This window comes from Orcinus orca, chromosome 13 (genome assembly GCF_937001465.1).
Source record: "Orcinus orca chromosome 13, mOrcOrc1.1, whole genome shotgun sequence".
NCBI lineage: Eukaryota > Metazoa > Chordata > Mammalia > Artiodactyla > Delphinidae > Orcinus > Orcinus orca.
In genome coordinates, this window is record NC_064571.1 from 41,967,521 (window position 1) to 41,980,870 (window position 13,350).

The 13,350-nt window shown below is 39.0% G+C and overlaps 2 long non-coding RNA genes across 2 annotated transcripts in view; one reads left to right on the forward strand and one right to left on the reverse strand.

The window, feature by feature from the left end:
* The window catches only part of LOC117196937 (uncharacterized), a 61,540-nt gene extending 58,650 nt beyond the window's left edge, over positions 1 to 2,890 (reverse strand). The window contains exon 1 of the long non-coding RNA XR_004477375.2: positions 2,305 to 2,890. This is a non-coding gene — a long non-coding RNA (uncharacterized LOC117196937). The remainder of the gene's footprint in view (positions 1 to 2,304) is intronic.
* LOC125960772 (uncharacterized) overlaps positions 1 to 13,350 on the forward strand; it is a 423,385-nt gene that overhangs the window by 180,038 nt on the left and 229,997 nt on the right. The window lies entirely within an intron of this gene.

Consider the following 13,350-nt stretch of genomic DNA (forward strand, 5'->3'; position numbering starts at 1 on the left):
CTATAGTTTATTGTTAGAAAACAGAAACAAATTTAGGCAACAGATTGGCCCACAGTGAAATATAACTGCAGGATCTTTAGTCCTTAGAAGAATGGCTGGAAACTAGCAGATACTGGCCTTAATTAGGGTTACACAGAAATTCACCTACATTGTTTTAACCAAATACAAGGGGGGTTGTTAGTCTCACGGAACAAGAGGTACAGTAACAAGTCATCTGGGTCTGGTACTGTGACTTAATGACATTTTAGTGATGGCTGTGGCATCTCCAAGAATCCTCTGTGTTCCAGGCAGGAAGAGGGAGGAAGTGGAAGACACAGTGCCGGCAGATTTCTGCTTATAACACACTGACCAGAATGGAGTCCCACGGCTACCCCTGTTGTGGCAGAAGCTGGGAAGGAGGTGCTTTTTCTCCAGCCTCTGTGATAGAGGCTGATATAAAGGACGGTTGTTGGGATGGATAGTGGACTAGTTAATTGACAGTATCTACAACAAGAACATTTGAAAATAAATGAGACAGTTTTTTTTAAAAAAAAGTGAGGTCAACATTTGAGAGCTAAAAGATTACGTATTTCAATCCCTTTCTCCTACCAGAAAGAAAACCACCATGATCAGTGTTTTGACAGTTCTTTTTTTGTGTGTGTGGTACGCAGGCCTCTCATTGTTGTGGCCTCTCCTGCTGTGGAGCACAGGCTCTGGACGCGCAGGCTCAGCGGCCATGGCTCACGGGCCCAGCCGCTCCGCGGCATGTGGGATCGTCCCGGACCGGGGCACAAACCCGTGTCCCCTGCATCGGCAGGCGGACTCTCAACCACTGCGCCACCAGGGAAAACCTAATCCTGATTTTTATACACATCCCTTCCATCCTAAGTCATCTTCCTGCTAAACTCAAGAAGTCCTGAATTCCTTTACCGTTTACTATTACATCCTCAGCTCCAGCACAGACCTAGATACATACCTAGCAGGCACTGAATGAGTATTTGTGGAATAAATGAACGCCAAGGAAGCGTCATATTTTGGTATCTACAACATATGGACCCATTTACTCTTAATTCTCTGCTTTTACCTGTAAAGTCTTTTAATAAGTTGCAGAAACAAGAAGTGAATTTAAAATCAAATGGATTCTGAATAACTGATCCAAATATATCACAGGAATAAATAAAAATTGAGGAACCCTTAAATTCTGTCTGTGCACTAACATAAAATTATTTCTTTTGTATTGGACATTATATTAAGTCATTAAAATCTTCTCATTTAACCCCTGCAAAAGTCCAATGAAATAGGTTCATAACACCGTGATTGTATGGTTAGGAAACTATAGGCTATACAGAGCCTGTTGACATTGGAACACAAATTCCAAACAAGTACTGTTTACATGCACTGTCCCTGTGCATCTCCTCTAATACATTCCCACTGCTTAGTATCTCCCAGGGCACCTCACGTGCCAATCGCATTACACTTGTAGATAGATAATACTTGAAAGAGGAATGGAGGTAGAAAGGAAGAGAAGAGATGAATGAATAGCTTTCTAGAGGGCCAATGTATAAGTTCTCACTCACAGCTTATTACCTCATTAAGATCATCTATCCTGGTCACCTTGAGATTTCAACAGAAGTGGAATTTCTGTCCATTTAACCATAAGATGTTAACACATCCCTTAAGAGTTATCAGACCTAGTAGCCGTTGCAAATAGAGAGGCATTTTTGCCATCTCGTATTTTTCTCTCTCTTCTGAGGAGATCCAGGGAACCTGAAACTGCCAGACATGAAACCAAAAGTGATACCTAAATTAGCAATGACCAAATTAGCTTTGACTTTCTCACAGATCTTTAATGTTCCCTTCTGGAAGCCTGGCTGGAGGACGGAGAAAATAGCAACACCCCAACACTCAGCTCCCACATGGGGGCCTTTGCCTTTGCTGTTCCCTCTGCCAGGAATGCTCTTCCCTCAGTTACTCATAGGATCTGGATGGATCCCTCACTGCATTTAGGCACCTGCTCAAATGTCACCTCATTCAACAAACCTTCCCTGACCTAAAAGAAGACTCCTTAGTCACTTTTCACCCTGTGACCCTGTTTTATTTTTTCCTTCAAAGCCCTCATTACTGTGTGGAATAGCATAATGTTGATTTGTAAGCACCTGTGTCCTCCCCACTAGAATGTCAGATTTCTGAGGTAGCACCTGAATTGCTGTGTTCACTTCTGATTTCCAGCACCCAGGTGGAAATCCATCTTTTCAGTGATGCCCCCAAAATATCCATTGACTAAATTAATTAATATGGAACAAATACTTTAAACAGAATACTTACATTCCAATAAGAAATACGGCCACTCCACCCACCTACTGAAGGCTAATAGCTTCTTCATTATTCTGTCCAAGATGTACTTGGCTTCCCAACAGGCCCTGCCTCTCCTTCTCTCTACCTCACCCCATCCCATAATTACGTTAGACCAGATTCCCTTCAGTACCATCAGCATTTTCATGGGATGGATTCAGGAAGCTGTTCTGACTCACACGAAAGAGTGTCTTAAGATGGGGAAAGGCTCTTTCTGTCTTTGCCAAGTGATGGCATAAGATCTTTATTAGGTCAGTGAACCGCAAGCCTCTTAGGGAGGTAATCTGTCCAGCTCATCCCGTCACTCTTCAACTTAGTGCCACTCAGTAATGATACGCTCTAGCTGTCATCTCTATTATCCTTGTGCAATACAGTGGCCACCTTCTTCCATCTTTAGCTCATTTGGAGTCCAGTTTTGCGTCTTCACTTGGATATGTTTGTAATTGCATCTAAGAACCCATAAAGAACAAACCATTCAAATAGTTATCAGGTGTATCTTTCATGAGAGAGAAAAGGAAGTTAATGGCAAATACTACTCTTCGTTTTCATGGAATGACAAAATCCAACAAATGTGATATCAAAACAACAACAATAAAATCTTGTTGGTGTCATTTGGGAAAGGTTGCAAGATTTATATACTTGCGTAGTCAAAGCCACATTCGCACAATGAAACACTGCCCCTCCCCCAAACCCCTTTTATCTTCAGGAGATCTTGTTTTAAAGGTACCTGCCCATTTATTGTGGATGACAGACTAATAAAATGAAGTCATTTTAATAAACGCTGTATCAGAATATCCTATCTTCTAATGTGGCCATGTGAAATTTCACCACTGGAGGAAACATTTCACATTCTGACTATTTTAATACTTTTAATAAGTATTTGCAATTCCTATGATAAAGCATCCCAGTAGAAAATGCATTTCCTCCAAAATTTATGTGGCTGCTGGCAGGTGGCCACTTTCTAATTTTCTGTCTCACTTACGTACATTTATTACAGATTTCTAACTACCCCTTTTTGCTCTTTGACTGGCTTTGAGCATGCTGTCTCCTCTGAGCAGGAATGTGTGTGGTTAAAATTGAGGATGGTAAACAAGAGCTTTCTGGTTTGCAAATTGGAGGGTGGGTTATATCCCCTTGGGGGGTTCCTTAACATCTATTTTATTCAGCTCTATAATACATTTGAATCAAGTCTTCAGGTACACATGGAGCTCGAGAATCCTTTCGCAGTGCCTCAATACAGTTAAAGGTTGGGGACAGGCATGAAGGTGGGATTAGGAACGGGGCCTGGATCATTATTTTGCTCTATTAAGCTTTGCTCTTACTCAAGAAATGCAGTAGAATTTGTGAAATACTTGTTACAGTAATAAGGCTTAGAGATAGTAATATTCAGGTTAAGCAAACCATATTTTAAATACAAAGGGAAAGGAACTATTTAAGAAAATGTCCTGTAAATCCTCTTGAAGAAGAAAAAAATAACGTTTAAAATTTTGTCATCCCTCCTTCATGGGTATTTCAAATCTTTGTTAAACATCTCAATGGAAAATCCCTGGGTACACCTCAGACTAAAAGACTGCAAAACAAAACTCAGGATTCCTGCTACTTCCTATTCCCTACCTTCTGAGTACTCAAAATTGCATCCCTAATCTGCATACTGGATCTCACTTAAAGTTATCGCCATTCTCTAATCAGACAGAACAGAAACAGGAGCCTTATTCAGGCATTTCCTTTTTATATTATCCCAAGGCCTGCTTGTCCTACCTATTCAATGTTTCTTATTTCCTCCTTCAATTCCTACTGATGCTGCCCTGGCTTAAGTGCTTATTATTGCTAAAGGCCACTATGTTTTATGAATCATCGTCATCACCAAGGCATTATCTCATTTAAGCCTTCCAACAGTTCAAGAGTCATCCCCATTTTATAGACAAAGAGAAAGGCAGAAACTCTCAGTGACTTTCCCAAGGTTACTCAGCCAGGAGGTCTCAGAGCTGGGATTTAAACCCTGATATTCTGATGCCAGAAATGAAGCTCTGAACCACTAGGCCACTCCCTGCTGTTATGAAAACTCAATAACTGTTCTCCCTGCTTCCTTCATCTTGTCTCTCCTATTCCTTTTACATTTCTGCCATAGACTATTTATAAATATAGTGCTCATGTGATAACTTACAAGCCTCTGATGGTACCCTATGCCCATCATTTATTCACTCAATGGTTCATGCACCATTCATTCTTTAATTTCATCTACACTACAAATATTTATGGACTACACATTATGTACGAAGCACAGTCTAGGAATTGGGGCTTTTATAAGGATAAAAAATTGTCCAAAGTTCTTGCCCAGTGGAGAGAAAGTAAGGAAATAGTGCTACAACACAAGCTTGGGTAGTGGCAAGTGCTATGAAGAAAGAATATGGAGAGAAAATAATAGGGAGGGAGAGGATTTGTTGTTTTAGACAAGAGAGTTAGGAAAGCCCTCTGCAATGAGTACCATTTAAGTGTCGACTCAAATAATAGGAAGGAGGATGCATTCCAGGCCAAGGGGGGAGAGCATTCATGAAAAATGGAAAGCAAATGCACAGTCCTGAAGCAAGGCTATGCCGAGGCTGTTCACAAGCAGCGGGGAGGCCAGAGTGACGAGCCAGGATAGAGCGCTGAGAGAAGAGAGGTTTAAGGGAGGCAGAGGCCCTGTAGACCATGGTTGTTTCTTTAGAATAATATTCCTTTTCCTTTCACTCATGCACCTGTATTTCCAGCCTCTTTGAAAAGGGGGCAACTTGTCACCATGCACTCCTTGCTGTCTTCAAAATAGAGCACGCACCTTACCACCGCTCTGATTTTATCCATAATAGAGTCCCGCTTCTCTGTCTTGAAATCTCCAGCCTTTAAGGTCAATCTCCAGTGCTACAGCCTAAGTTAATTCTTCTCTTCTGTCTGATCTTGCTTTAGCTGCCCACTCAATGAGGACAGGGAGGGGGGCAACTGTGGAAGACCTCCAGGGTCAGGCTACTTGAGGTTAAGTCCCCTGAACACCTGGTTGGCCAGGGTCCTTCAGGGCAACTGAGAAAACCTTTCAAAGCCTCAATTTGGTTTTGACATTTTAAAAATACAGCAGTAGAGGAACAATTTCATAAGCTTTTCAAAGGAATAAGTGATATTATCCTTGCATATAGTAAGAATCCAATAACTTTTAGCTTTAAATTATTTTAAAGGAGCTCTGGGATACCAGGGCCCTTCTCTTATAACCCTAATACCATGTGCTAGTGTTATGCTCCTATGCAATTGTTTTTCTGGGCTAGATTTTAAGCATCTTGAGAGCAAGGACCATATCCAACTTATGTAATGTTTCTTTCAGTGCCTTTGCATGGAGTAGGTGTTAATAAAATGGGTTAAAGGAATTTATAATCCAAATCACCAATTTATGTGTTTCATCTAAAACATTTAGTACACACATTAGTGAAGGATTTTGTAAAGTCTAAAACCAAGTACTTTTTTTTTTTTTTTTTACAATGAGGTTGAGATAAAGGGCTTAGGAAATAAAGCAACACATGGAGAATATCTTTATGATCTTGCGACCAGGGGAGGATCTTGAACAAGACACAAAGAGTACTAAACTTAGAGGAAAATTGGTGAATTAAACCACATTAAAATTTAAAACTCAGGCTCATCAAAAGTGAGTGGTATGACAAAATGCAAAGTACAAGGAGATATTTGCAACATATAATCAGCAAAGATTTTGTATCCAAAATGCACATAAAATGTCTACTAATAGATTTTAAAAAGATACAAGCCTACAGAGAAATGGAGAATAGGATAAAGTAGAAATTTAACAAAAAGTAGAACATGAATTGTGAGTAAACAAATGAAAAAACGATCAAAATCCTTTGTAATTAAAAAATAATATTAAAGACCTTAATAACATAACATTAATCCTCACTACATTGGTAAAAATTAATTGTTAATAACTACTGGTTGTAAGGATGTGGGCCCTTGGGAATACATAGACACTTCTGGTGGGAGCAGAACTTGATGCAACCGTGTCGGGAAGTGACTTGGTGCCAGCTTGAGACTGAACATTGGCAAGCCTTATGAGCCAGCAATTCCACTTCTATTTATGTGATTTAAAGAAACTCCTGCTTATGAGCCTCAGGAGATGTATACAAGAATGTTCACAGAAGCACTGATTATAAGAGCAAAACCCGGGGACCCATCCTAGGCTAGTATATATTATAGACGAAGTTGTGTCTCCCTCACCCCCCGACAAAATCCCTATGTTGAAGCCCTAAACTCAATATGACTGTGCTTGGAGATAGAGCCTTTAAGGAAGTTATTAAGGTTAACTTAAGTCATACAGGTGAGGCCCTAATCCAACAGGACTGGTGTCCTTAAAAGAAGAGGAAGAGATAACGGGAATGCACATCCACAGAAGAAAGGCCACATGACGACAAAGAGAGAAGGCGGGAGCCTGCAAGCTAGGAAGAGAGGTCTCACTAGAGACCAGCTCTGCCAGCACCCTTCCTTTGGATTTCCAGCCTTCCGCACTGTGAGAAAAAAATTTCTGTTGTTTAAACCAATCAGTCTGTGGTATTTTGTAATGGCAGCCTAGCAGATCAATATAATAAATAAACCACTTGTGATATATGCATACAATGGAACATTATAGAGCAATAAAAATTAATAAACAGCTACACTCTACAAGGGGATGAATCTTCAAAATATATTTACTAATGAAATCAAGTCATAAAAGACCATATTCAACACTACTATTTTTATAAAGCTTGAAAACAAGAAATAGTTAATAATGTAGCATTTTATGCATATGGATTATAAAGACTATTTTTTAAGCAAGGTAATAATCAACACAAAATGCAGGATAGTGGGAAGACTAGGGAATGAGATGAAGACAATGAAATTGTCTTACCATTTCATACATAAAAACAATGAAATTGTTAATAGTTTAGTTTTTAAGTCAGGTAATGAGTTTACAAATACTTCTTTTATTATTATGTTTTAAACTTGTTTATAGACAATATGAGATTGTTTTTAAGTATCAAATATTACGTAAAAGGGAACAATAACTGTTTTCTTTTTTGGAAAATGTGCCTTTCTGTCATATGCAAGGATATAGCCTTCAACAGTTTTTAAAAATTGCAATTATTTTCCTCTCTTTCCTTCACATTCTTTGCCTTTTTCCATATAACTGGATTCTCTATAAGCTTTAAAATCAAGAAAATGGCCAATTTTATTAATTCTTTGTAATGAAAAATACCCCACCACTATAACAGATATGTGAGAGTACAGTATTCAGAATTGATTCCAGTATAAAATTAATTCTCAGCTACTTAATAATATTTAATTTGCCGTATGTGAAGTACCCTAGTCACCACAAAGATAATTGACTTTGCTCTGAAGTCTCTCGATCTACATATTAATTTCAACTTCTTTCTCAGACCCACATCCTCACTGGAACGCTTTGGTATTATCCATGTGAACTTAGAGGAGTTGCAATATCCACAAGTTTGTCAGACATCATCATATCTGGTCTGTGGGGCAGAATCTGTTGATGTTATCCCAATTCTAACCGTACAGTGTTGAACAACTGCCTTCCAATACATTATGGATTCTTTCCTATTTTACAGGTCGCACTCACTATCGAAGGTTAAGTGTTGCTGTAAAATTTTAGCTACATTAAAATACTTATAGCAAAAATCTCTAGCAGCTAAGGGAGCATATTTTCCAATCTCTAATGGGTAATCTAAAAAAATAATGTAAATTCTAAAAACATGTAATAATAGCCCACTCTATTCCTCATGCAGCTATGGGAACACAGCACACGTCCAGAGTAGCAAAGTAATTATTTTTAAGGAATTTTCCATCTAACATATATAGATAAGAGGTGGGGATGTTGCTGGGATGGGTTGTGATAACTTCCCTCACTAAAACACTGCATTTTTGTGATACTTTATTGCCACTTGTCCTATCCTAAAATCTTCAAAACAAACTGTCAGTCTTACCACATGGAATGTCTTATGACAACCAGAGACACATTTGGTTCTAATCAGGAAGTTTCACACAAGACATCATCTAAAAAAGCAGGGTGGGCTGTTGAATTATTATTATTTTCTAATCTTTCTTCAGGAAATATGTTAAATGTGAAACCTTTCAGTGTTAATAATTCAGGGTGACACCCATCAACACCACCACCGCCAGCTTGGAGAGTTTGATGATTGAAAAATAAGTTTCTTTTTACAAATATCAACCCATTTCATTGGCTGGCTGTGTCTGAGCAGGAAACACTGAAGAGATAATGGCGTGTTCATTTCACCAGAAGGGTCATAATAAAAACATTTGCTTCAGCAGGTGATTCAAAATCCTAGGTGGCATTCGTTGCTCTTTCAAAAATAAAGTTTCTTCTCTCATTCAGTGAAGTTCATTTTCCGTCAGATGCTAAATCTGTACATCCCAAAGGCACGAATACAAAAGCAGACTTCCTTGTTCCCTAATTATCTTTGGCGGAATTAGTATCATCAAAAGAAAATCCCTGCGAAATCAACTTACACAAGAAGGAGAACAGAAAACAGCATGTCATTTAAAAAGTCATCTGTTGCTATGGCCCACCCACAGGAGCACAGGGATTGAAGCCAGTATCCTCTACTAGACACATCACCAGAGCAGGCTGGGGAGGTAGAATAAGATGATATCAGGTCTCCTAACTGTTGCAGTGGTTGTATTATTGTAAGAACCTAGAGGCTGGGGGAATAATGTGAGTGGTTCTTTATACTTTATTGTATCTACGCTCAAAGAACTACCACTTTCATTCTCTAGTTTAAAGATCTTGACATTTGGAGTAAATTTCTTGTGGAAGTGCGAAAGTTCCATTGTGTAACACTGGCTTAAGAGCTACTGGACTTGATACCTCCCTGAAAGTTGACCACCATCACTTTGGAGTTCCATCAGGACTTCTCTGTTCTCTGGTAATGAATTTCTGTTTAATTTTTACTTTTGTTGGTTGGACTGGAATCCATAAATATAAATGGGAGGGCTGCTGGCCATTACGGAGCTGTAATTCAATCCACACGGCAGGCTCTGATAAAAATGTACACTGGATAGAGCCCTACTCTTACAGCTTACGGTTTACCTGAAACTCTCTATTGAATTATAACCCAGTAATGTCTATTTTCTCATGTGTTATCATATCTGTAATGATAACAAAATCATGCTAATCCATTCTGACTTTTTTCTTTTCTTTTTTTTTGGTGACACTGAAGTTGAATAGCCCCTCCAGCCAGCCTCTTACATCAAAGTGCTTCTTTCCTATCGTGCCTCTTAAGAACAAAACGGTATTCCACTCTTCGGCACACTCTAATCTTTCCATTCCTATTACAATACTTCATTAATTTGACTACCTAGTTGCTTTGTAGCTTTGAAGAAGGGCAGAAGTGGAAAACACTTGAATTCACAGTAACCTCTGGCAGGGAGGGTCTGTCCTTCCAAATATTTCAGCTATTTCCTCCCTGCTGGCTTACTATCATGTTTGAGTTCCTGTGAGGAGAAGATATGAATCATGCTCTCTCACCCTAGGCATCATAAATATCTTTCAGATAATAGATAATTCACCTGATCTTATGCGTTCCTGTGCACTTAAGAGATTCTCAGTGTGAAGAGAAAAATGCATTTTGATTTGAGGCATTCCTAGGTTTTATAGGGGTGCTAAATTATATCCCTATAATAGTGGGGGAACGACTCCTCTCTTCACCAGACGCCAGCTTTACCTCTTTCTTTTCCCCTTCGCCAACCTCCAGAGAAACATCTGAACAGCCACACGACCTGATGAACAGCAAGATTCCCCTATATATAACCCCATGTTTGTGATATTAAATAAAAGTGTGTGGACAACATGGATTACAAGGGTCTAAAGGGTGTAGAGTACGGGAACTTAGTTACTTTAAATCTCTGAAAGGAAGTGTGAACGTCTGCACCAAGCAGACCCTTCTGTTCTAGTGTGCTCTAAAGATTAAAAGTGTGTCCTTATACTGAACCTGCATCTGGCTGCGTCAAATTTCCCAGTCTTAATCTTGCCCTCTGCTGCTTAACTTGTTAGTTTTCTCTCTTTTCATAAGACACTTGCCCCAAATTTGACTACAGGTATCAGACTTATTTTTAAGTCTTCCCTGCACAATTACTACACTTTTTCCCTCTGTGGCATGGCTTCCAGAGTCCCCCCAGTCCTGATCAACCGTTCTCAGAGTGTGTAGCTATCAGGATGCCCTCACAATAGAACACATTTAAACATTGTCTTAGGTTAGTTTCCCCTGAAAGCACCCTGAGCCCAAGGCTTAGTGCTCATAGTTGATTTGAGAGGTGATCTCAGCTGTGAGTCTGCTGGAAACTGTCTACCTCAGCATCAGGGGAATTCCTGTGGGCTGCAGGAAAATGGGGCAGGACATCGGAAGGGCTGCTACCAATGCCAGGCTGGCGATATAAATATGTGAATCTGGCCAGGTACAGAATGGGAATTCTCAACATTCAACGGGAATGTTGAGCCTGTGGAAGTGCAGAGTTTAAATCCCGCCCCAAAACATTACAATTAAAAAAACATATTAGTAATAATGTAGATGCTACACAGGCCAAACCAAATATTTCAGCTTGTTTGTAATCTTTGCAGCAATGAGCAGTTGGGATGGTGACAAATTCAAATGCACATCCTGTCTGAAGGGGGCTGCCATTCTTCAGCTCTAGCCAATTATTGCCATTCAAGAATATGGGCTCCCCTATGTTCATAGCAGCACTATTTACAATAGCCAAGATATGGAAGCAACCTAAATGTCCATCGACAGATGAACGGATAAAGAAAATGTGGTACATATATTCAATGGAATATTACTCAGCCATCAAAAAGAATGAATAATGCCATTTGCAGCAACATGGATGGACCTAGAGATTATCATACTAAGCAAGCAGAAAGGGAAAGACAAATACCATATATCACTTATATGTGGAATCTAAAATATGATACAAATGAACATATCTGAAAAAGAGAAACAGACTCACAGACATAGAGAACAGACTTTTGGTTACCAAGGGGGAGAGGAAGTGGGGGAGGGAACTATTGGGAGTTTGGGATTAGCAGATGAAAACTATTATACATAGGATGGATAAACAACAAGGTCCTACTGTATAGCACAGGGAACTATATTCAATATCCTGTGATAAACCATAATGGAAAAGAATATGAAGAATACATATATGTATAACTGAGTCACTTTGCTGACAGCAGAAATTAACAAAAAATTGAAAATCAACTATACTTCAATGAAATTAAAAACAAAACAAAATAAACAACAAACCAAACCAACAGACAGAAAAATAAGTTAAAAAATAATAGAATATGGGCTGAACATTGTTAGATCTTTTGATTCCTTCCGTGAGTATCCAAAAATCCAGATTTTATGGGAAATATCTTGATTTTTAAACATTGCAGAAACTTAATGTGTTTGGGTCCCATGAAGCACATCTGGGGGTGTCCACCTCCCATTTACAGTCTCTGCTCCACCAGCAACAGCAGCCACTGCACAGGAGCTATGGAAACTCAGGATCTCAGATGATCCGAAGTGGCCCATTCTTGCATTTCTGGGCAAACTGGTTTTGCTAATGCAAGCTTATTTTCTATTGAGCTGAACCCTGTCTTTTGGTTGGAGTTGGGGGTGGGGCTCTAAAATGAGTAACCAGTTTTTCGCCGTTGTTAATATAACCCAGGTTAAAGCAGCCTTGCCTTGCTTCAGGAACATTTAAGGTAGAGCTTTGATCTCCTCTCCATTAAAATAAAGTAATGCATTATCCTGACCTCAAAAAAGTAGTCTTAATTAGGAGCCTTGGATGAAATAATTGACCTTGACACTGCCTTAAGCTCAGGGCACAAAGCTGTTAACAAAATGACTTATTGAGAAGTAAGACATGCTGTAGTAAAGACTATTTATTTAATAATTCTAGAGTTTTAAGTTCCCAGAATACTTATACCACAAGGACAAATACTAGCTTTGGAGTGGCCAGTAAGAACTGCTGTATTGGAATGAAATTTCTGTTGAGATTATGCATTGGTAAAAAATACAGTCTTCATTTAAACACTGGTATTGTTGATATTTTTTACCTACTTCATTTGCATTTTAACATAATTATTTGATTGTGAAAAGTCTTGTGTGTTGCATGGCGGGTATCCTTTTAAGCATTGGCACAGAGATTGGAAACAAACAAGTGTAGAAAAAGCACTGGACTAAATAAAAGGCAAGAGATTTCATTCTTGGTCCTCACTCTGTCGTTATCCAGTGTAGCCTTGGAGAATTTTTTATATGACCATCTTTACAATCCTTAAAGCTTTATTATCTCATACAGTTAATATAATTATTGTCTAACTTCTTAATTTGACCTTTCTTTGTCCTATTTTGGTAAAAACCTAAAAATAAAACTATGATCAATTCTTCTCACCAAGGAAAACTTGGCAAAATGTAAAGATGACAAAACATGTCTTTGTAGTTCCCAAGACTTTCTTTCTGGTACTCTTTCTTCTTCTATGACCTACTTCCTCCCTTTAGGTCCCTTTGCTCACACCCACAAGATACTTTGTTACCACTAGTAAACTCTTAGTCTCTCACCAACCTGGGTCCTCACCCAAGATCTCCAGTCAACCATTTACCCCATAGTGAGAAAGAGCCAACCAGTTGTTGTCCTTTCTTGCATTTGCACTTATTTCTCGTTACAGAGTTAAGATTTTACTTTCCTATAATAGGAATTCAAGAAATAAGTATCCAAATGGGAGAGGATTCAGGGTGCCAGTAAAGAATGCTTTCTACTCTCCCTCTAGACTTTTAAAGGGAAAATGGATGTATACACAGTATGGAAACCTGAGGCTTCAATTTTACGGGTTATAGAGACAGACTATGGCAGGGAAAGGAGAAGAGCTCAGGTCTTCTAACTACGGACACTGAACGTTTATTAGGTGACTATCTACTAGGCATGGTGCCGAGGTCA